Raw genomic sequence first — 21,895 nt, 5'->3', positions numbered from 1 at the left:
GGATGTATCCTAATTCCATAAGATAGGAATGCCACACTGGGCAAATAATATCCTGTAAGATGTCGTTCCTGATTTTAGATAATGCTTTAATGACAGTTTATAATTTGGAAAGCACTCCAAGCCCATATATACTGCATTCAGAAAACAAGCTTGCAGGTTCCCCTGTGTTTCTCCTTTTTACTCTCACGTGACAGCTTAACTTGTTACTACTTGATTATAATTAGGTACTTGATTTTCATCAACAATAATTTCAAAGTGAAGTGCTTGATGTTCTTTTTTTTTTTTTTTGAAGTAGGCTTTTCTTTATACTGGGTGATTTCAGCCAAGAACATGGAACTTCTGTGCCTCAGTTTATTTATCCATAGTACAATGAGTGATTTATCTACCTCGAATACACTATCCACCATCAAAAAATGTCTATGCAGCATTTTAAGCTTCAGTGATCTTAGGAATGCATTTAACTTTTCCCCCATATAATATATTGATCTCTGAAATCCAAAATGGAACTAGTGTTTTAGACCCTGTATCTTTTCTAACATCTTCTTTTTTCTCTTATTAGCATAGCATGCCTCTTTTATTTAATCTGGTTGTACAATTCTAATTTCAAAGTCACGTGTTTGGCTGAGTTTCTAACCTCTGAAGAACTACCCAGGATTAATCAAAGCTTACTCTGTGTAGAGAAGGTTTTCTGATTCTCTTCCTTTTGCTGGCTGTAGCAGGATATTGCCTGTGTAAGCAAAATCAAGGTGAAATGCTTGCTAGAAATGCCTGGAAGTTAACATAAAAGCTTCCGTCACATAAATGACGGTCCTGGAGAAACTTAAAAAGCACTTCCATTTACTGGAGGTTTTGCTTAGAAGGCTGGAGTCTGCCCGTGGAGCCTGGCAGCCCCCAGACATGCACACACAGTCACAAGGCTGGCATGCATTGAACTATACCCTATCCAGGGTAAAGGTAACCTAAAGAAGCTGAACAGCAAAGGGTTAATGAAAACTATTGCTGAAAAGTTACTGGAGTAGTCTGTGTCTATAAAAGGTATGAATCCTGACTGGGCTTCTGTTTATGTACTGGAGGCTGTTTGAGGCCCTGTTAAGGACACCAGTGGAAAGATGGCTGAGGATTATAAAGAAGAAATGTATAGAAACTGTTTGAAAGGACTCTTTAGTGAGGGAAAGGCATGAGGAAGGAAGTTCATTGTGCAGCCTGCCATGGGCAAGCGACTGATTTGGAGGGGAAAGGGGAAAAACGTGTTTCAAAAAAAGTGAACTGTTAGAGCGAAATTGTTGGCTACACAAAAGTATGTATCTGAGCAAGAGCTGACCTATGAGCCTTGGCCCAGGAAGAGGCTCAGGAAAGGGAAATGGATATGTATTTTCAATGTCTGTGTGTGTGGACGTGCAGGGGTGTCTATGTTTATATGTGGGGCTTTTCTACTCTCCTAAAAAGAGCTGTATATGGAAATCTTGTCGAAACATCCATGCTTGCTGGCTTTGCAAATTCAAATTCACACATGTGAATGAGTAACCTCAAAACTGGTGAAGACACAAATGTATGGGAAGCCAGTGTGTTTGCTATAAGGAGGCTGGTGGTCTAGCATGGTTCTCAATGACCAGAGCAGCAATTCTGAGTGCTGCTATTCTTAGAGGGTAATGGGGAAAGGGTATGAGAGATGAAGACTGCCCAAGATGTGTGCCAGTACAGAAAAGGGACAGAGAGGGGCCTGTTCCCAGAAACTTGTGTCCTGAGATGCACACATCAGCAAAACAGCCCAGGGAGCATTTGTTAAGCAGAGCTCTACATATCTCTGTGTATTACCAGTTTGGAAAGAGTTGGAAGATTGAAAGGTTTGCCTTGAGTGATCAGTAGATACTGATTGCCTGAGATGTGTGATATTCTGTGAGGGATTGTAATAGGGCAATAGTTTCATTTTCGAGCAATAGCATCCTGAGGAGATGGCTATAGTGCATTTTTCCCACAAGTGCCTGCTTGTTACACAGAGCATTTTCCTTTTCTTAGAAACCCTTGTGATACACTTCTGTAGAATTTTATTTATGTCTCTTCAAATTCAGAGTGCTGAGCACAGATCGCAGCATGGAGGAGAATAGCTTTTTTTATTCCATAAGACAAGTCAGAAGGCAGTCATGATAGGAACTTCATTTCAAACACTGTCTTAGCCCAGCAGCAGTGCTGGAATCCATAAGCATAACTGCTTACCTTTCCTGGCAGCTTAATCCCCACTGTACCTGTTTTCAAGCCAGACATATCAAACGGCTATGTTCCAAGTTGTGCAACTATGAACAGTCTTACAGGAGAGATACATATGTGGTGCTTAAAAGATGTACTTTAATGACAAAGTTTGGGCTACTCACAAAGTGGTTGAAATAGTTTGGTGTACTGTTCTTTGTGCCTTTTTTCTTTTTCCTTTTCTTTTTGGTTTGGTTTTGTTTTTTCCTGAATGGGAGGAATTCATACAGATAGAAATTGCATGAGCACTTCCAATTTTCATTTCAGTTGTTGTGTTTGTGAGTGCATTCATATATGTGTTTTGGGAGAAAGGAAGAGAAGGCAAGAAACACCGTGTACATGTGTACTTGGATATAATATATATTGAGCAATGACCCAGGTGGCAGAGTTTGAAGATCAGATTTCTAAAGTTGCTCGAGGCTCGTCTGACTCTCATGCTGAAACCTGTTCGTAGTTCCCACTGACTTCAGTGTGAGCGGAGCTAAATTAATACTGACAGCTTTGGAAAATGAAGCAGTTTATTTCCTGAGCTGTGATTGAATAGCATGACATGGTTCTTATCTGCTGCTAGTGAAAATTTCCAATAAGCACCAAGTTTGTTGAACACTTGCCTATTCTTTTGTCTTCTCGTGCAAATCCTGCTGCCTGCCTGTGAGAAGCTATGCACGCTTGTGCTGTTTAGAATGAGAGAATTCCAGTAGTCTGCTTCTCTTATTGGAATGACTACAGAAAAGAGCCTAACTGCTATTGAAGATAGTCAGCTTCCATGCCGCCAGCATCTCAGAAATGAAGACTTCTAAGAAATTATGAATTGCTAGGTAATAGATTATTCTTTTACAGCAAAGACTTTCTATTCAAAGTAAGCTACTTTGAGGGAGTAAATTAGAACAGTGTTTTGCTGGAGCTATGTATTTAAAGGAGAATTGTGCATCATGCCCTTGTTTTGCCAGATTCAGACAGCTACTCAAGAGTCATAAATGTTTCAACAGCCTGAAGCCTTTTCTTTTGAAGTACACAATGGCATTTGTCCTGTTCCTCTGTGACTTCCTTGGGACTGTTTCTATTTAGGATACCGTGTTCAGAAATACCGAAGACTTCTAATGTAAACTTTTAGATACATTATTAGCTTGGATGTAAAGCAGAGAAGGGGTGACTGTAGCTAACAAATACGGCTGCTTCTTGGGCTGACTGGCCAGTTTCAGCAGCGCTGGTTTCAGTAGTTGTCAGGAAAGTCTGCCAGATTTAAAGTGCTGTGTTTTGTTCAGCTAAGACATGTCTCTGGTGAATTGCTGAGATTGAGGTTTCAGGGCCTTTGATGCTATACTTACGGTTCATCTAGTTTGGCTGTTTTCAGAACAGGCTAAAGGTATTGTAATCAAAGTCAAAAGCATGAACTCATAGAACCTGGTTTAGGAAACAGCTCTCTTTTAATCCAGAAATATATGTGAGAGTGGATAGCATTGGTACATCTTATCTCATCTGAGACCTTGCACACACTTACATACCCTCATAAAATTCTCATACTCCAATTGACACTGCAAAGTAGGTGTCTCTTCACAGGGTCTAGGCCTTATCGGAGTTGGGGAAGTTATCCTTCTTTGTATAAATATACCATTTGGGTTTTAAGGTTTGGCAAGCCCTCAACCTAGCTGATTACAGGCAGCAGTAAGTTCCACAAAGTGGTTATTTATTTGCCTTTACAATATTGTTTTGTGGGTTAAAACTTCTGCCTCTTTAATTTTTCCCTGCCGTAGTTCAGGCTGTGTAGTATGTGGAAAGGGACCTAGGAGCACTTAGTATAAAAAGTTTACACAGTTGTGTGTTGTGTGGGTTTTCTTGGGCTTGATTCAAGATACCTGTACGTGAATGTTGCTGGCTTTTCTCCTCCCCATCAAAACCCCATATTCAATTTCAGAATGTCTGTAATTTTACTTTCTCTGGGCTATCTCATCTCAGTGTTTCTTTGCGTAATGAAGGGATGAGCTGGACAACAAGCTGGGATTTTCAGTACTGTTCCCTCTTCCTTTCTGAGCATAGCAGAGTGTCTTACTTGTTTTTGTGGTCACTTTGCTGAGCAGCCCACAACCCTGCTAGCTGTATTCCATCCCTGTTCCAGTGCCAGTTACAGCCCTTCAGTGTGCAGGCTGAATTGTTTTTTCCAGTTCATGATACTTCACTCATTCCTGTAGTATTTTAAGTGATTTAGCATTGCACTGGAGATTCAGTAAGTGTACTTACATCCTTCTGTCTGTCATGAGTGCCTTATAATGTGGCAGCTACAGATGCAAACGTGTTTATTCGTATTTACCGTCACTTGCAGATCAATAACTATCTCAAATATTTGAGCTATGATAGATTTCCTTGGAAAATTGTCTTCACCAGTGTGGTGCAGTGGGGACTATAGAAGGGTATGAAGTAGGTAGCTTTTAATACAGACTTTTCTTTTAATACAGACATGATCTATTACTCAGTTCTGTAATGGGAAAGGTGGTCAAACAAGTCACTGTGTCCAGAAAGGAAAAACATGAACCAGCAGCACAGCAGTGGCGACTTCAGGCTTGATTTGTCTTAACTCATGGTAAATGTAAGATAATGTACTCCTTAGTTAATGTGGCAATAGTGGGGGAATTAGCACAGAGAAGCCGTAGTGCTGCAATATCCCACCCCAACTTACTGCATCCATTTGTTTACTTGTCCATGTTGTAATTGCCCCCCCCCCCGCCCCCCCCCCCCCCCCCCCCCCCCCGCTTGTGCTTAGGTGATTTCTGTAATACCTCATTGTTACTGTGAAAAAGCTGCACAGGAGACAAGCCCATCAGGGTTTATATTGCTTTCTGTCTCTGAAGCATTTGTTTCCATCGCATTCCTTTTCTAAGAAAATAAATTCTGTGTGTTAACAGGGGAATAAAACTGACTTTGTTATGGTGGGCTTATGTGGGCATGGTTTTAGGAAGAGGGTTAAGGGGACTGTCTTGCTCTCTGCATGTTTTGGACCATGTGTGATCACACCCAGAAAGACACATGGGACACAGTCCCTCTTTTACTTCCCCATTAGTAAATGCTCCATCCCTGGCAGTGTTCAAGCCCAGGCTGGACAGAGCCCTGGCTGACATGCTCTAGTGTGAGGCATCCCTGCCCATGGCAGGGAGTTGGAACTGGATGATCTTAAGGTCCTTTCCAACCCAAACCATTCTATGATTCCATGATTCCCATCACAGTTAGTTAGTGCCTTTATGCCTTTTATATACCAGAGGTGGTTCTCCCCTGGTTTTTGAACAGGCTATAAAGTTGGGATAGAAGCATGAGGAAGCACAGATGCTCTGTAAATTCTCACACATTAGCACTAGTGTAGTGTGGGGGTACATCCTGTAATCCTGAAATAAGCATTGTGTAGAGGGAAGGAAACATTGGGGTTTTGTCTGTGTGTAACTTGTATAAGTTTGGAATCCAAGCGATACCCAACTCTTTAGTGACTGTGTTGCAGAACGCCCTGTTACTTATGTTTTTATGGCTAATGGCTTTTTTTAATATTCCATTTTCTACAAGTTTTCATTAAGCAGTGCTTCAACTTGACTTTGATGTGCATTCAGTATCAGAAGGAAAGATCAGGCCTTTTATCTCTAAACTCCAGATCAATTACTGTTCCAAACACTTACCTCAGAATTTTCCTTTAAATAAAATAGAGGGGGAAAAAAAGGTACCACAATCAACTGCGTTAAGACAAGAAAAATGAAAGTGCTTAGAAAAAGTGGAGACATCACCTAAAGTAAGGACAAGGGAGCATGGACCTGCCATTGGGGGATCATATAGAGTCTAAAAGAGGAAATAGTTCCTTACATTTAGAAGTAAAAGAATCCCTAATTTCTTGAAAGGAGAAGATAGCTGGCTTGCTAATGAATTAAATATGTGACAACTTTTAAGTGCAGCACAGCTGCTGAGTTGTCAGAGCAGGTGACTTTATCACCAGCAGATTTGGATGGCATTACGCTTAGGATGAAATAACCACTTGTTTCAAAAAACAATCTCTAATATCCTACGTGAAGGTTCGTCTCATAGATTTCATTCCTTAATATTCTAGCTGACATTCCCATTTTCTGAAGTATGAGATTTTAGATACATAACTCTTAGATATTGTAGTATCAGGAAGGCTACTATGTGCAGTATTGCAATTAGCTAGAGAAAATCCTCTTACTATGGTACATATGTGACAAGTAAACCCAAACTTGCAATTTGGCTTTTTGTTTATACATGTTTTTACTACAACTCTCATAATAGTGTAGTGAGATTCTACATATGATAGTCAATGTGCTTTTGATTCATCACTGTAAGACTTAAGATTTAATAGAAATAGCATTGAAGTTCAGTGTAGATAACAAAATACTACATCCTTTTACACAGCTCTTGACTGCATAAGTTCCATTATAAGGGGTCTGGAGCACCTTCCAGTATCTGAAGGGGCCTATAAGGATGCTGGAGAGAAGGACACTTCATCAGGGACTGTAGTGACAGGACAAGGGATAATGGGTTCAAACTGAAACAGGGGAAGTTCAGGTTAGATCTAAGGCAGAAGTTCTTCCCTGGGAGGGTGATGAGGCGCTGGCACAGAGTGCCCACGGAAGTGGTGAATGCTTCATCTCTGGCAGTGTTCAAGGCCAGGTTGGATGGAGCCTTGGGTGACATGGGCTAGCATGAGTCATGCCTGCCCATGTTGGGGTTGGAACTACATGATCTTAAGGTCCTTTTCAACCCAAACCCTTCTGTGATTCTATTCTAACTTATGAGGTGTTTTTTTTTTTTCTGTTGAAGTGACACGACATTGAGTTATTATTAGAGGAAGAAGTGAAACTTTTATTTTAGTCATTTATATTCCTACAATATTAAACATGTTAGTTTAAAACCACCAGACTCCCCCTCTTTGAAACCAACAGAATAGTCAAATGCAGAAGAAGCTATTCAAAATTGTCTTTTAATAAAAGTTTAAAGTCTTCAAAATATATTTGCCCCTCGAGCAAACTTTTTTCATTTAATATTGTGTCTGTTAATTAGTGCTTCAAATTTGCAAATTCTTTATTGGTTTATATCAATGTAATACCCAAAGCTCATCTCATTGCCAGATTTGAATGAAATATGATCCTGTTTATTCTATTAAAACGAAGGCTTGAAATTGTTACCCAAATGCCACAGGAATTCTTGCCATTTTCTCATCAAATTCCTCATCAGATTTTTTTGTTAAAGTCACATTGTTTTAGATTTTGAGTCTTGGCATTTAAATGAAATTCAGTGTGCCCCACTGGAGAAAACATCTGCAGGGACATATTATGTACAATATCCATTCCAATCAAGCAGGCGTGTACTGTGTGACTGAATGAGAAGCTTATTCTTACTCCACTTAGATTTACCCTGGTGTGGCTATTGAGTCAATGTGTGAGAAGAAAATTAAACTAGCAGAACAGGAAGGATTTTTTTAATACTCAGAGCAAATACTTCCAGTTGCACAATATTAATTTGAGAATGACATTTTTTGACAAGAACCTGAAGGAATTTGGTTCCAAATCCCCTCAGAAATTCAATGGGACTTGGGAACTGGAGCCCCCAAGGTGCCTTGGGAAATCTCTCAGTTATCAGTATTATAGGTTTTCTTTGAATATGAACTCATGATCTACAGAAACTTAAGGGGTTAGAGAAGTTTTGGGGAAGAAGGAAAGGAAAGAAAGAAAAGAAAACCTTCAGTTCTGTAATACTGAAGCATATATTAAAGAGTTGCAGACATTCTGTTAGCTATCAGTAAAGATGACCTAGAACAGGCCCTTTCATTTTTGAAGCAGCTGCCTCACACACTAAGCTTGTGCCATGTTACCCGCTGGTGGGCAGCAAAAGGCAGCGTGGGGAGAGGACCTTTAGAGCAGCCATGTGTGTTTGTGGAACGCGCTCCTTTTCCTAATGGAATTCAGACCAAAAGAAAGTCTCTTTAAATGGCATTTATGGTGACAGAGCCCCCTGCCATCCTTTAAAAGGCTTATTTTTACAGGCAGAGCACCTGCTATAACACCTCTTCTGCTGCAGAGCTGTGAATAACAGCTGCTGTTACAAGCTTTTCAGCTACTTTAAATGAAGACTAGAAGAGTTATGGCAGTAGAGATGAGGGAGCTGCTCCAGAGGATCACTAGGATTGATCTGTATTTAGTCCTACAGGCCATGAGGACCACATCAAAAATACAGGTCCAGCTTCTGTGTTCCCTAAAACAGGAAGGACATTGATAAACAGAGTCAAGTTCAGCAGAGGAACAGCAAGATGGAGCCAGACTGTTAACAGTGAGGCATGGTGAGAGGAGGAGAGACAACAGCCACAAACTTAGAGGTTCTGACTGGACATAAGGGAAAACAGTTTCCTTTTGAGGTCAGTCAGGCTTTGGAATGGAGTATGCAGAAAGGCTGTGCAATCTCCATCTATGGAAGCTTTCAACACCAAGTTATTGAAGCCCTGTTTGACCTGATCTGATTTCTGCTTTGAGCAGGAGTTTGGGCTGGAGACCTCCTGAGGTCTCTTCCCACCTGAATTTTTCTATGATACAATTGGATTTGTACAGGAAGTTTGGGGCTTCTATTTAAAATCTTCCCCACTGCTTTCTTGTCCTTACCCTACCCATTTCTCTCATGTCATTATTTAGACTTGCATCAGCGTGATCTTCCAGCGGTGTATAGTTTCTGTCGAGAACGCTTCTGGAAAAGGTTATTAGTAACTAGGAAAAACCCACAAACCAACCACAAGAAACCAGCAAATACAATCAGGAAAACTTACACGATATGGTTACTGGACAGAGGTCATTCTATTTGTAAGGTATAGAGAAGAAAGAATAATGATAATGAAATGGTAACATTATGAAGGAGTTCCAGTTCTGTGTGGACCTTTGTCTATAAAATATGCCTGTCTGACAAAAGCAGGCACATTAATGCTACTAAACATATGGTTAACCTGGGCAGTGTAGTTCCAAGCTTCTCAGCTTCATGTCTGTTTCCTTCAAGTTTGAGCCAAGAGAGTTGCACACTAAATTTGGAATTCACCAAAGGGAAAAGGTGTTACTGAAAATATCCTGGTTGAAATCTCTTGCATTTGACATCCAGAAAGCATTTATGTAACGTTAACAGTTGAGCCTGTCAAAGCAGTGCTGCAGGAAACAGGTGGGTTCTTGGAAATTAGGTAGATCAGATAGGAATTGGGTAGATCAAAGTCCTCCACAGTGAGTGCTCTGTGCTAACAGAAGATGAGTCTGGTACATCCTATAGCTGCCTTCATGAAAAAGGGCTTTCGAAGCACAATTGTAACATGTGGTCTTAAGAAATATCCTTCAAATCCTTTTGTTTCTGATCTGAAAGGATTCAGAAACACTGTGTGAGTGAAGAAAATAGCTTTTCTGTAACAAGGATAGCTCCCTACCTCATCACAAAATGGGAAATCTGTTTTCTTTCCTGTTTTACATATAGCTGCATTGAGTAAAATGAAAAGAAAGTGTGGGTTCTTCCATCCTGACAAATTAGACAAGTTTTAGGGGGATTTTTTATGGCCATGATAAGGTAGAAAAAGCTCATCAAAAATGATTTTGCATTTTTGTCCTGTGTGACCATTAAGGCAGGTTGTGCTCTGAGGAGGTTGCAGTCCTAGTAGGTTTTAAAGAGAAATGTGAAGCATAGTAAAATAGGTCCGTGGATATTTTGGTCATAGTGGGACAAACAGGAGGAGAAGCACAAACTTGAACATCACAACACTTGTTCAACAGTTCTGCTCCCTTCTGCTTGCAGGAAAGAAGTTGGCTGATGACATGGTAAGTATGTACAGCAAGACTAGATTTCTGTTTTCATAATGGTTCAGCCTTTGCTGTATGCTTCAGTAGCATTGTGAAAAACGTAGTGCAAAATTAGAATCAGATTCTTTGCTTTTCACTCTGTGATTCCCTATTACATTTGCAGGAATGACATGTCAAAGGTGAGTTTCTAGGTTGCTTTTTCAGCAAGCTCAAGCAGTCTCTGAATTTCAGAGTCTGATGCTTTCAAGCTCAAGCATAATTATTATTAATAAAAGTTTCAGTACGTCTAACTCTGATTTCAGATATAGCTACATAATCTCCTTATCTTTTGTAAGTAGAACACAGGAAATCTTTTCCTCTTAGAATGATTTAACTGGAGATGAGGAACAATTCCTTCCCCAGAAGGGTGCTCAGGCATTGGAACAGGCTGCCCAGGCAGGGCTGGAGTCACCGTCCCTGCATGTGTTCATACCCCATGGAGACAAGTTCCTCAGTGCCATGGGTTAGTGGTGGCCTTGGCAGAGCTGCCATGAAAGTTGAGCTTGGTGATCTTAAAGGTCTTTTCCAACCTGTTTGATTCTATGATTTTGGTTTGCATTTGTGTTATAAAATGAATTATTCACAATGTATGTGTTTAATCTGCCTTGCTTTCCTTTAGCGACTATCTCTGCAATGCTAGCGTGAGTAAAACTAGTACTTGAATGGTGTTTTATTTAGTTCGGTCACTGAAGTTGATATGATTCTGAAGATGTGATTTTTTATGTGAGGAGCAGATGTATTGAATAAGCAGTCAGTGTTTTTACAGGCAGAGTACATGTTCAGAAAGTTGCTAATACCACAGAGATAAAAGGATAATTTGCACTAAATTATGATGCTAATTAATCAAATGAACTGAGTATATTAACCAGTTGGTGATATTCTGTTGAGCAGGAACTGAAACAGAAACTTCTTCAGACTCTTCTTTTGTTTATTGCTCTGAGATATTTTAACCTTATGTTGCAAGTTTCTTACAGCGATAACCCTTTCATGAACACTGACAGATTAAGTGTTTTATACAAACAGGAGATGTGGGTGCTCACAATGTCCAGGCAGATCCCTGTTTGTATCATAATGTTACCTTAATGAATTACGGAGAATGACAGATACAGTATGTGAAGACCTCTCTGCTGTAAATATGAAAGTACTTTAAATCTTTAGTACATGATTATGAATAAGAATGGTAGGGATTTATCTGAATTTAAATAATTTAAATATTTAATATTTGAATTTAATAAATTCAAATATTAAAAAAATAATAAAGTTGCCATTCTGTGCAGCTTCAGAAGAATGCAGCAGCACAATGTGTTTGTACTGAAACTGTGGTAAATAAAGAAAACCAAAGGAGGGTTGTTTTATATTGCCTTGAGTGCGTTTGAGATGCAGGGGCAATATATTTCAATGTTAGATCGTTGGTAAAACCATTAGCAAAGGTGGAGGAAAACGTTTCAAGGTAGATGCAAAGATGTGGTCAAAACTGCACAGAGTCAAGAAAGAATAATATTTCAAAGCAGATTTCTGGGGTTGATGCCACTGTACAACACTCAGTGCGTTACGAATACAACATGCAAAACCAGTATTTGCAAGAGTACCGTTACCAGAAATTGAAGAGGGTATTTTCAGATGTAGAAGAATAAAAATAAAGAAGAAAAGTTTGGTGACATCTCACAGTAGCTTTCAGAAAGAGAGGTATCCCTAGGTTTTCATTATGGCTTCGAAGGACGCTGCTTACTTATTTAATGCTGACTAATCCAGCAGTCTTTGCCTTTCTGTGTTAAATCATTAACTGATGCTATCCAGTTCATGGTTCCAAGGACGCTTCATATTTTTTGCCTCTTTTCAATTTGTAGAATAGTTCCTCCCCCTGGTAATTCCCACACCTTTTTATTGCACACTGAGTGCCTTCAATTCAAATGTCTCCTGTGAACTTGAGCATCTTTCAGGATCATACCGTAAATTGTGAGTTTCTGAAATAGTTATAATTTTAGGGATTAGTGCTTTTCAATGCATAGAATGTGTTTTGTAAGTTATGTATTGTGAGAGTCGCTGGTATCTTCTTAGAAGCAGTTGCTTCAGATCAAACCCGCTTCCCACTCTATTGTCCTTTACCATATCAAATAGCAGTTGAAACAGCAGCAGCAGCCAATGAACATGGATCAATGATATCTTCAGTCACTGCATTTGTGTAGGTTTAATCCATTTATGTGAAAATCAAGTTACTGCTGGCCTGCTTCTTCTTTACTGGAAACAATTGATAACATTACTTCAGAAGAAATTAATCCAGAGAATTAATTAGCAGAATCTAATATCCAATAAATGTAGTCTTGAGAAAGATTTCATGGGTGGTCAATTGTGACATTAAATGGAAGGTAAAAAATAGACACCGTTAGCTGTTTTCCATAATCAAACAGAAGTGACAGAAAAGGAACGGGTAGGATGACACTGACTTTGGAGAGAAATAAATAGGTTAGTTCTTGTACCTGTCACAGAGAAGCTTTGAGAACAATTTTTTTCCTGGTTTTGACTTAGGCCCATATTTGGAGGCTTAAATTTTTGGAAGAAATACTTTGAAAAATAAAAATATACTACTAGTACTAAATAATAATAATAATAATCTGTGTTTCCAAGCCAGTGAGTTTACTGCTGCAGAAGCTGCACAGGTGTTTCTAGGATCAAATTCATCCCTAGTCAGTGGGAGCAAAAAACCTTCATGCTTACTAACATCATCATGGCTCCTGTGGCTTTTAGTTGAGGGCACTGGACCTTGCACATGACCAGTTAATGAAATTTGGCTGATCCAAATCCACAGCTGATTTTGAGTCCAACCCATTCTCTTATTGTATTGTTCTTACTGAAGGATTGCACTTAGAAATACAACTGGAGATACTTGAGGGCTGTGGGGCTGTACAGCCAAGTACTTTGAGCCAGATTTTCCAAGGTATTTAAGAGCCTGAACTTTCAGAGAGATGCATAAGAGGATCTTTGGGAGCCTGTCTGCATGTTTAAGCAGCTAAATGACTTTAAATATCTCGGATTATTTTAGAAAGATTTAAGCAAGTATTTAAGCACCTTTTTCAAATAGGGTTTTAATAAGAGTGAAGGTCTCAGAAAATCCTGAATAGGTCATATTGTTCTGGGGGTGGGAGTTGCTCTTGCACCTCCCAGATGGGAAAGATGTTTCTCAAAATCGGTCATACTTCATTTGAGAACTTCATATTTGCGTTTGAAAACTGGCTTTTGCTGCTGACTACAGGACACGTAACATTAAGGAAAAAGAGAAAGAAACCACTTTCCAGATAGAAATTCTATTTTAAGCCATTTCTTTCTTGACCCATAGGCCTACGTATTTCTGACTTAACTCTGTAGGCTGTAGCTTGTCACAGAGAATGATTCTGCTTTTGGCAGCTGTGCTCGTTCAGCGTGTTTGCTAACTTAGCAGCAAAGTGCTTCTGTATTTGCTTTGTCTTGGTCTCTGAGCAATGACTTATTTACTGAAACATTTCTTTTTTTCTTTTTTTTAACTTATTGGAATTGATTGTGTGAGTGAAATTCAGGATGTTGTGACTGCAGGATTGTGTGCTGTCAGTTTATATTGAAGGTATTATATGCTTGTAGTACTTTCTATTTACTCATTAATCTGATGAAAGAAAAAGAAAACGTGCAGTATTAGTGTTTATATTTGGCATCTTTTTAGTGCATTCTTACTTGTAAAATTAGAGATTTTTTTAGGATGTAAGGTTTTTGGATGTATTTGAATTAGTAGTTGGTTGTTTTTTTTCCAGCAAAAAAGCCTGGAGGCATGTGTAGAACTAGGAGCTACATAAAGCTGAAGAATCAGATGTCTGCTGGGCAAATTGACAGAACTCATTAATCTTAGATGCAGTGTACTATAGAGTCTGTCCTTTCATGCACCTGCCCATGCTGAAAGTAATTACATGATGGCACTATTAATACTGAAGAGCTTGAGTGGGGATAGGGTTATCTTCTCTTCTTAGTAATTGATTGCTAGCTGATTAGTGGACAACGTTTTTCCTGCAGTATAATTGCTTTTCTGCTGTTGTAGCCTTTCTAACCTGGGGGTTAGGCCCTCTTACTGGTTTCAAGGCCTTGACAATAGTACCACAGCCCTCCAAGTAATGAACTGGAACTCGGTCTCTGTGAATTCCCCAAGCAGAAGATGACTAGTTAAATGCATTTCAATGATAGCATGGTTTACAACAATGAGACAACAGAAGATTTGTTGCCTTCCCCCCGCCTCCTTTTCCTATGAAGATATTTTCAAACCTTCCGAATTCCAGGTGGCAAAGCAGGCAGTTGACTTCTATTGTGTCACAACTGTTGCTTGTATAAAGTTATTACCTGAAATGTGTCAGAACTGTGTAATAAGCTTGTATGTTTTCTGTGACCAGATGGAAAAAGCAAATCTATAGATTTGCTTCTTCAGGAAAAAACAGGTAAAAAAGGAGTGTATGGATTTTGTGGTGGGGTCTCAAAGATCTGCAGCTCTATAAAACGATTGTGCTCTCATATTCTGAAAGTTGACTCTGATGTTTTTGCTGAAATCTGGTAGATATTAGGCTGCTGCTTGGCTAGGTCTAGAAAATGAGACATCTTTTACCATGAAGCTTCCTGTAGAGGGCAGATGATTTCCAGCGCTACTCAGTGCCTTGGCGTTTGTCCCTTCCTGTGACCCTAGATGTAGCAGCTTGGGGACTATTAGATCTGCTGACCAACTACTTGGCATGCAAGTTGATGAAATTGGAGATTAAAGGTTATGCCTCAGGAGATTTGACAGATGTGAATCTTAGGAGTAACTTAGACATGAAATAAACTATGATATTCCCCCCCCCCCCCCCCCTTCTGTGTACATGAAAAACAAAACTTACCTTGCATCAGCCTTCAAGTTATCCTGCTGTGTTTCTCTTCTGGTGTGTTTTGTATAACCCTGCACTAAACCAGATTCATATCAATCTTTGAGCTTTCTTACACTTGTCCTGGACTCAAATGGGATGGAACAGCACTGGTACAGCAAAGAAATCACTAATCTCTTTCTGAATGCTGAACCATATACTTCCTTGCTTAATTATCAGTTTATTCCCCAGTACATTCACATTAATGTCTATAAAGACTTTAGATTGGCCCTGTGGAGTTTAATCACTGAAGGTGGATGTCTAGGTTTAAATTAAGGAATCAGTTCCCTACATTCCCATTTCCAAAGTTATTTAGGGGCAGTTAATAATATCACCCAGTATGATTTCCAGTATTCTGTCTATGTATACAGCCAGAAGCATATTCTTAAGAGGAAAGTGCAAGAACACACGTTGTCCACTGTGTGATATAACCTGGCTGGAAGGACATTTTTTTTCCCAACTTTTGTAAATTACCAGGTACCCTAAAGCATGATGATTTGCCTTGGGAACGATACTAAACTAGTCAGAAATCTAAATGACTTCTGGCTTTCTACTTGTTGCCCTGCAAAATAATGCAAACACAGATGTAATGATTGAGTATTTTGATTGATGATTTTGTAGTAGCCTGTGGGCTGTGGGATGGTTCATACGGAAATCAAAGCCTATGACAACTGACATTCATGAGTGCTAGTTTAGGTCTCTCTAAGATCTCTATTAGCTTTCCTTCAGCTAAGGGAGATTTGCACTAGACTGGTGATTCTCAAAGTGCTGACAGATGTGTAGCAGGTATAAACTCTAGAGTTTCTCTGTGAACAGGATAACAGGAGAAAAGGTGTTAAGAGGCCTCTGAATCTCAGAAGACCTGGAAAAGTTCAGAGGGCTTGGTTGCTGAAGAAAGTCAGGAGAGGCAAGTTGAGTTTGTAGAGGCTTTACTCAGGACACGACTGCTGTTACAAATGCACCTTTCAGGTATCGAAAATGAGCCTCACATGCATTGGAGTTGACATAAAACAAGCTCTTCTGTGCAGGGTGTATCTGTGCTTCATGGCATGGCCAGCCTTTGGGAAACTGAAGGCAGTGCATCTGTGTCGATTCACCATACAAGCCCATTTCTGCTGGGTTGTTTAATAACTGCATATACTAGTTAGATTTTACAAGAGGACACCCTGGCTTATGCTCCCTGCCCTTATACAGTATTAAGTTGAGTTGTTCTTTACACATTCACCTGGGATTTCAGACTAAGCCTCTACTGTTCTCAGTGAGTTAGCATTCCTATAAACATGTCTAGCACACAAGCTGATGCAAATCACAGCACTTTTTAGCATTTACGGAAGGATGACAGGAGATTAGGGATGGATATTTGAGAGTCGTCTGGTCATAATAGAAGTATGTTGTCAGGAAAGAAGAAAAGCCTTCTCATTTTTTCTCCTGATTTCCTTTGTTTTCTGCAAACATAAAACACCCTGTTCTTTGCACCATTGAACTTAGACCAAAAAGCTTGAATTGCGTAATTCCTTAAAACAGTCCTTATAGCTGTGTAATTGTTAAAGCCCCATTTGTTGGATGGAAGGAGAAGGAGCAGTCTTTCCTGAGAAACTCTAAAGAATTGTTAGAAAATATAAATGTAATGCATGCATACACTTATTCTAAGTGGACCTATATTATGTGTCATAAATGTGAAGGTTGCAAAATGAAACTTCCAAGTCCCATTGTTCCAATTTTCAGCATTAAGGTCACTCCTTTAAAAGCACTTGCCTGCTTTGGAGCTATGTTTCATGAACAGTGTTTTAATTACTTCATCACATGCTGGTTTTTTTTTCATGCAGGACCAGTGCCTCATTCACTGCGCAGGTGGGTTATGTTCTCTGAGTTCAGCTTTTTAGCTTTGGTGTTCATGTGTGGCCCTAACATGTATTATCTGGGAAATACTCATATCTGCTCTAGAGAAGTTCTCACCTCCACGTAGGCTTATCTGGGCTGCTCACCACTGTCATTGCAAAATGCTTGTCAGTTATTGATACATGAATTTTCATGGTATCTGTGGAAGGGGGAAGTTGTATGTCCGTTTTACAGGAAGACTTACCAGGCATTTTGTCTAAGATGCTCAGGACCTGATTTTTCAGGATGCTTAGTGGAGCATGTGTTAATGTGTATGTTCTCTGGTAGAGTTACTCTTGGTTTTGTCAGGTGTAAAAGGTTTTAACAAAAATTACTACTTGGACATCTAGAACACAAAGGGCACACTGTTTTTAGCCCCTTGGGCTGTTAGCACAGTCACAGATTGTTATAGCTAGGAAATCCAGAATCCATGTCCATGTTAAGAGGACATTCTTGTGGTACCCAATACTATTTACCGCAAGTCACAAAAGCTCTCCATCACCTTTTATTGAACTGTGGACCTTTCAAACCGAAACTAATTCCCAAGAAAAAAGCAGAAGAGATGAAAGGCATTTTCACTACCCTTAGGGATTCAAATGGGTTAAAATGGACAGATTATTAAGGAAATGGACTGTGCCTTGTGAGAAACACTCCTTCTTAACCCTTGTTTTTGTCAAGATGACCTGAAGAAAAAGGTATTTCTGAACCTCTGGTCTGGTAGATTTAACATTAGGATGGAAGCAAGACCCAGCTCCTCAAAACTGTAGACTCCTAATTTCCAGTCTGTGTATTTAATGTCTTACCAATGCTACTCTTTACATTAAATAATCCATCTTCCCTTTTTTAATATTTGCTTCCCAAATTCATGTGTTTACTCATAGAATCTATGTCTAAGCTCCACAAAGGAACTTCTGAGATCCATTAGTAAAGCAGGAATCTGAATGAAGTTCCCAGTCCTTCCTCTGTCTTGGATTTATGGCAGTCTGTCTTTTATTTTTGCTTTGGATCATGGGAATTACATTTTGTTGAATGACAATAAACCAGAATATGTACAGCAGGAGCACACTTTGTACTCTCTAGCACTGTGTGCATTCGGTTTGCAGGCTGAAGCAGATATGGACATTAGAAAGTCAGCACCAAGGGCTTTGTGTATAGATTCCTTCTTATTCATGTCAGTAGATGTTAATTTTGGCATGCTAATGAAGCTCTTAGATTTCAGAGAGATTTGTGAAACATAGGGAAAAGCAGGTTAGTGTACATTTGATATGGGAAGGGGTTGATTCAGTATACCTCTATGACTGAGAGGAGGAGCAGACCTATGCCAACAACAGTCACCTCCAAAGTAAAAGGTGTCATGTTATGGTAAAACCACATTTCCCTTTTATTTTCTTTCTTTCTTTCCTTGATGTCATTCATTCTGTAATGATAAAATAATAACAAAAACAACCATACTAATGAAGGAAAATAATAAGACTGTTAGAGGAAGACACTTTGCAGAGGAAACTTCAGGCCAGGCAGTTGAAGCTGGACATGGTAGCAAGGGAAGTGCTGGGCTACTTTAACTACAGGTGATGTTACTGGCTCTATGTGTAGTATATATTACCTAAAACTATTTAAGCAATGTTGTCCTTCACTATCATGTTTCTTATGTTGAACTTTTTGAATAGTGAGCCTGAAAATAACAAGCTGAGCTCATTAGTAGATTAGGTGCTGCAGTGAATCCATGTGTTCAGTGTTAGTTCTTGTTCTTCAGTTTGATAGGGTTTCTTTTAGAGAGCAATTACATCTGATTGACATGTTTTCATGTGCCTCTAGCCCTGACTCCTTCTTACTAAACAATTCTAGATCAAGGACAGTGACTTTTCTACTGCCATTAACTAAAATCAGAATCCAGGAGAAAAAGTTAAATACCTTTTAAGATGCAACTTGAAACAAATTATAAAATATGTATAAAGAGGAATGTATTTTGGTTTCATATACTGCAGTTGTTGAAAGTCAAGTAAAAAACATAGTTTAAGGTATGGACATGCATGAAAATTAAGGAACAAACTCTGTTTTTTCTACTTCAGATGAGAAAAGTGAAGTAGAGGGCCAGATCCTACCCCTAATGCGCATATAGCGTTTCCATGTCACTTGCGCTTCATCATTCACATTAAATGATGTAATTTAGTGAAGTCTTCTACTTATAAAACCATTATGCATCCTGAAGTCCTAGGAAGCAGAAGTGGCCTTTTTTCTTTAATGAAATGCTTCACTGTAAAAGAAAAAGGCCTACTTGAGGATACCAAGTGCTCTTGGCCACTGGATTTTTCTGTTTATGGAAAAAACCCTTAATTTGAAAAGGATTAAAGGCTTAAAAAGTAAACAAACAAAACCCATTCCTGCCTTACTAAACCCACCATCACTGAATGTTTGCTTTAGGTTTAATTCAATTTGCTGCCTTGTACTTTGTGGGGCTTTTTGTTTGTTTGTTTCAAATTTAGTGAGATTAATTTATGGGTTAAAATGAAACAGGCTATTCCTCTGCTCGCTTTGCACCCCAGGATCAAGGTATGTGCTTTTACATCCCTCCCATTCACCTCTTATGATCTATTTACAAAAATTATTTGGTTGAATTTCTGTTTTGCTGAACTTGGATGAAATCAATCAAGATTGTCCAGTGAAGAGTTTTTGCCTGAACACAGCAATGAAACATAAGCAAAACCTGTTTGCTCTCCTTTTATAAAACATTGTCTATTTTCTGATGCCTGTCTTGGGAAGCTGCATAACAGTTGTGTTACTTAAGTGAGCTATCTTAAGAAGTTGTGATGCTGTAGCTTTTAAAAATATTCTGGCTGGCCAGGGAGTGGATTTTGTCATTTGAGGGTACATTTGTAGCAGAAAGAACATCTCAGAATCAACTAGATTTCGCTTTGTTTTGGATCCCATTTATCACCCCATCTGCTGTGAGTTTGCAGAACTCCCACTTAATTTCATCTATCTCTTTCACAGGCTGGCATATCTAAGACTTTTCTAGGACCTTTTTGACCAGTGTGTTACTCTATTTGCATGTACAGTTACTCAGAACTGGCTTATGGATTTTTCTTGGGGTGATTGGTGTGCAGTTTTGCTTGTATTTTCTTCCCAATTTTGTTTCTCACCTTGCACTAATTCACTGCTCAATACCAATTCTTAGCATTGGTATCACAGAATAGTTTGGGTTGGAAGGCACCTTCAAAGCTCATCTAGTTCAACCCCCTCCAATGAAGAGGGACATCTTCAACTAGATCAGGTTGCCCATAACCACATCCAGCCTGGCCTGGAATGTCTCCAGGAATCGTGCATCCGACACCTTTCTGGGCAACCTGTGGCAGTGTTTCACCACCCTCCTTGTAAAACATTTCTTCCTCATGTCCAGCCTGAATCTCGCCTCTTGGTTTAAAACCATCACCCCTCATCCTGGTAGGTGGTTTGCAATTATGATCAGCCACTTGTTCAGGGGAAATGCAGCTCCACCAGAAAAGTGCAGATGAAAAATGGGGTGACAAGTAGCATGGAAAAATAACCAAAAGCACTCCAGCTTCTTGCTGTTGGCCCATATTCTATAACAAGCAAAAGTTCTGGTCTGTAGTTGTATCTGGAGGGTGTGAATACAAATCTTCATAGTGTGTTTTGTGCCTTTGTCTAATGAAGTGTGTTAGAGTTGGCTTCAGAAGTGGAGTTGTGTAAGGCTCTTAAACTGGGAATCTCCTAGATGGTCCAGGTCATGTGGCTGGAGCAGATGTTGACTGAAATGTTGTACTTGATGCCTGTCTTCCCTGAGCATTTTGGTCCTTTATAAGGATTCTTTATCCCTTCTTTTTTTCTTTTTTAATATATATATATGTAAGAATACATAACAATGCAATTAAAAATAATTTATTGGGTTTGCCCAAACATGAAATGCCAGGTCATTTGGTGCAAAGCAGTAAGGGCCCTATTAGTCATTTGATGTTTTGCATTGAATTATCCTATATTACATTTTGTAGTTGCATTAATGCAGCCAAACACGGCTGCACATACAGTTGCCTTGCATTTTTCCTTAAACTAGTTGTTCTCCCATAGGTTTCAAAAGCCTCTTACTTTCCTCTCCCTGCTATTACACACTCTCTCTCCATTCCATGGTGCGCTGTAATGATGTTAGTAAGTACATAGTAAGCCAGGTGTACTTTCCTTTTTGACAACCAAAGGCCAGATGACAAAACTGTTTTGTTTCTGTGCATTTTTCCCGGAAAGCTTACCATAAGAAGATGAGTTCTTTCTTGCCAAATTCACAGTTTAATACAGTAATTAGCAAGTTCTGCCAAAATATCTGTTCCAGCAAGGAACTGCTTTTGGGAACTCTTCTGTTTTTTTCCCTTAAGCACTGACCAGGGAACTTAATTAACTTTCTTTTCCATCATAAATTCCAGTGCAGGCAATGACCACTGTGTCCTCCCCCACTCCTACGTGTTCCCTTATGATAAATTGTCCCTTCCGCAGCCAATCTGGAGGCAGGTGTCTGCATGAACCTCAGGGGTTATACATACTGTACTATCCATAGGGCTGATTAATAATGGTGTCTTCCCTGAACCCCCCTTCTTTACTCTGTGTTTATGCTTCAGTGAAATAGGGAGATGTTTATGGTGGAAAGAGGGTTCCTCCCCTCCCAATTATACTTCTCATTTAAACTAATCTCCTTTGGAATTGATCTGCATGTGCGTGCTGTGCTGCAGGGTACCTGCATTTAACCCTTTGACCCACAGGACTGTTCTTGTGGCTCAACTGTAACTACAACCTTTGCCCTTTCCTTTTTCTCAGTAACTCCTATATTTATATACATTTGTATCAGTGTGTCTATTCTCCCTGTATTTCCCCTTCCCCTATTATCAGTATTGCATTTCCAGTCAGCTCTAGCTGAACTGCTGCTGCCCAGCAGTTTGTATGATGGGTCTGGTATTTTATTTCTAACTTTGTGAAGTCTTCATCCATAGAAATCACTAAACATTGTGACCAATTTGAATGTTT

At 39.4% G+C, this 21,895-nt stretch overlaps 1 long non-coding RNA gene across 2 annotated transcripts in view; it reads left to right on the top strand.

The window, feature by feature from the left end:
- The window catches only part of LOC133225913 (uncharacterized), a 162,573-nt gene that overhangs the window by 85,907 nt on the left and 54,771 nt on the right, over nt 1-21,895 (top strand). The window contains exon 4 of one of the 2 annotated variants that reach the window (XR_009729314.1): nt 4,698-4,948. The exons of the other annotated variant lie outside the window; for it this stretch is intronic. This is a non-coding gene — a long non-coding RNA (uncharacterized LOC133225913). Of the gene's footprint in view, nt 1-4,697; nt 4,949-21,895 lie in introns of those variants that run through there. 2 annotated transcript variants of the gene reach the window in all.

Source organism: Neopsephotus bourkii, unplaced genomic scaffold (assembly GCF_033783945.1).
Source record: "Neopsephotus bourkii isolate Nb327-2 ecotype Australia unplaced genomic scaffold, CSIRO-AGI_Nbou_v1 NB_1768, whole genome shotgun sequence".
Classification (NCBI taxonomy): Eukaryota; Metazoa; Chordata; class Aves; order Psittaciformes; family Psittacidae; genus Neopsephotus; species Neopsephotus bourkii.
This window is presented reverse-complemented; position numbering and strand designations above follow the sequence as displayed.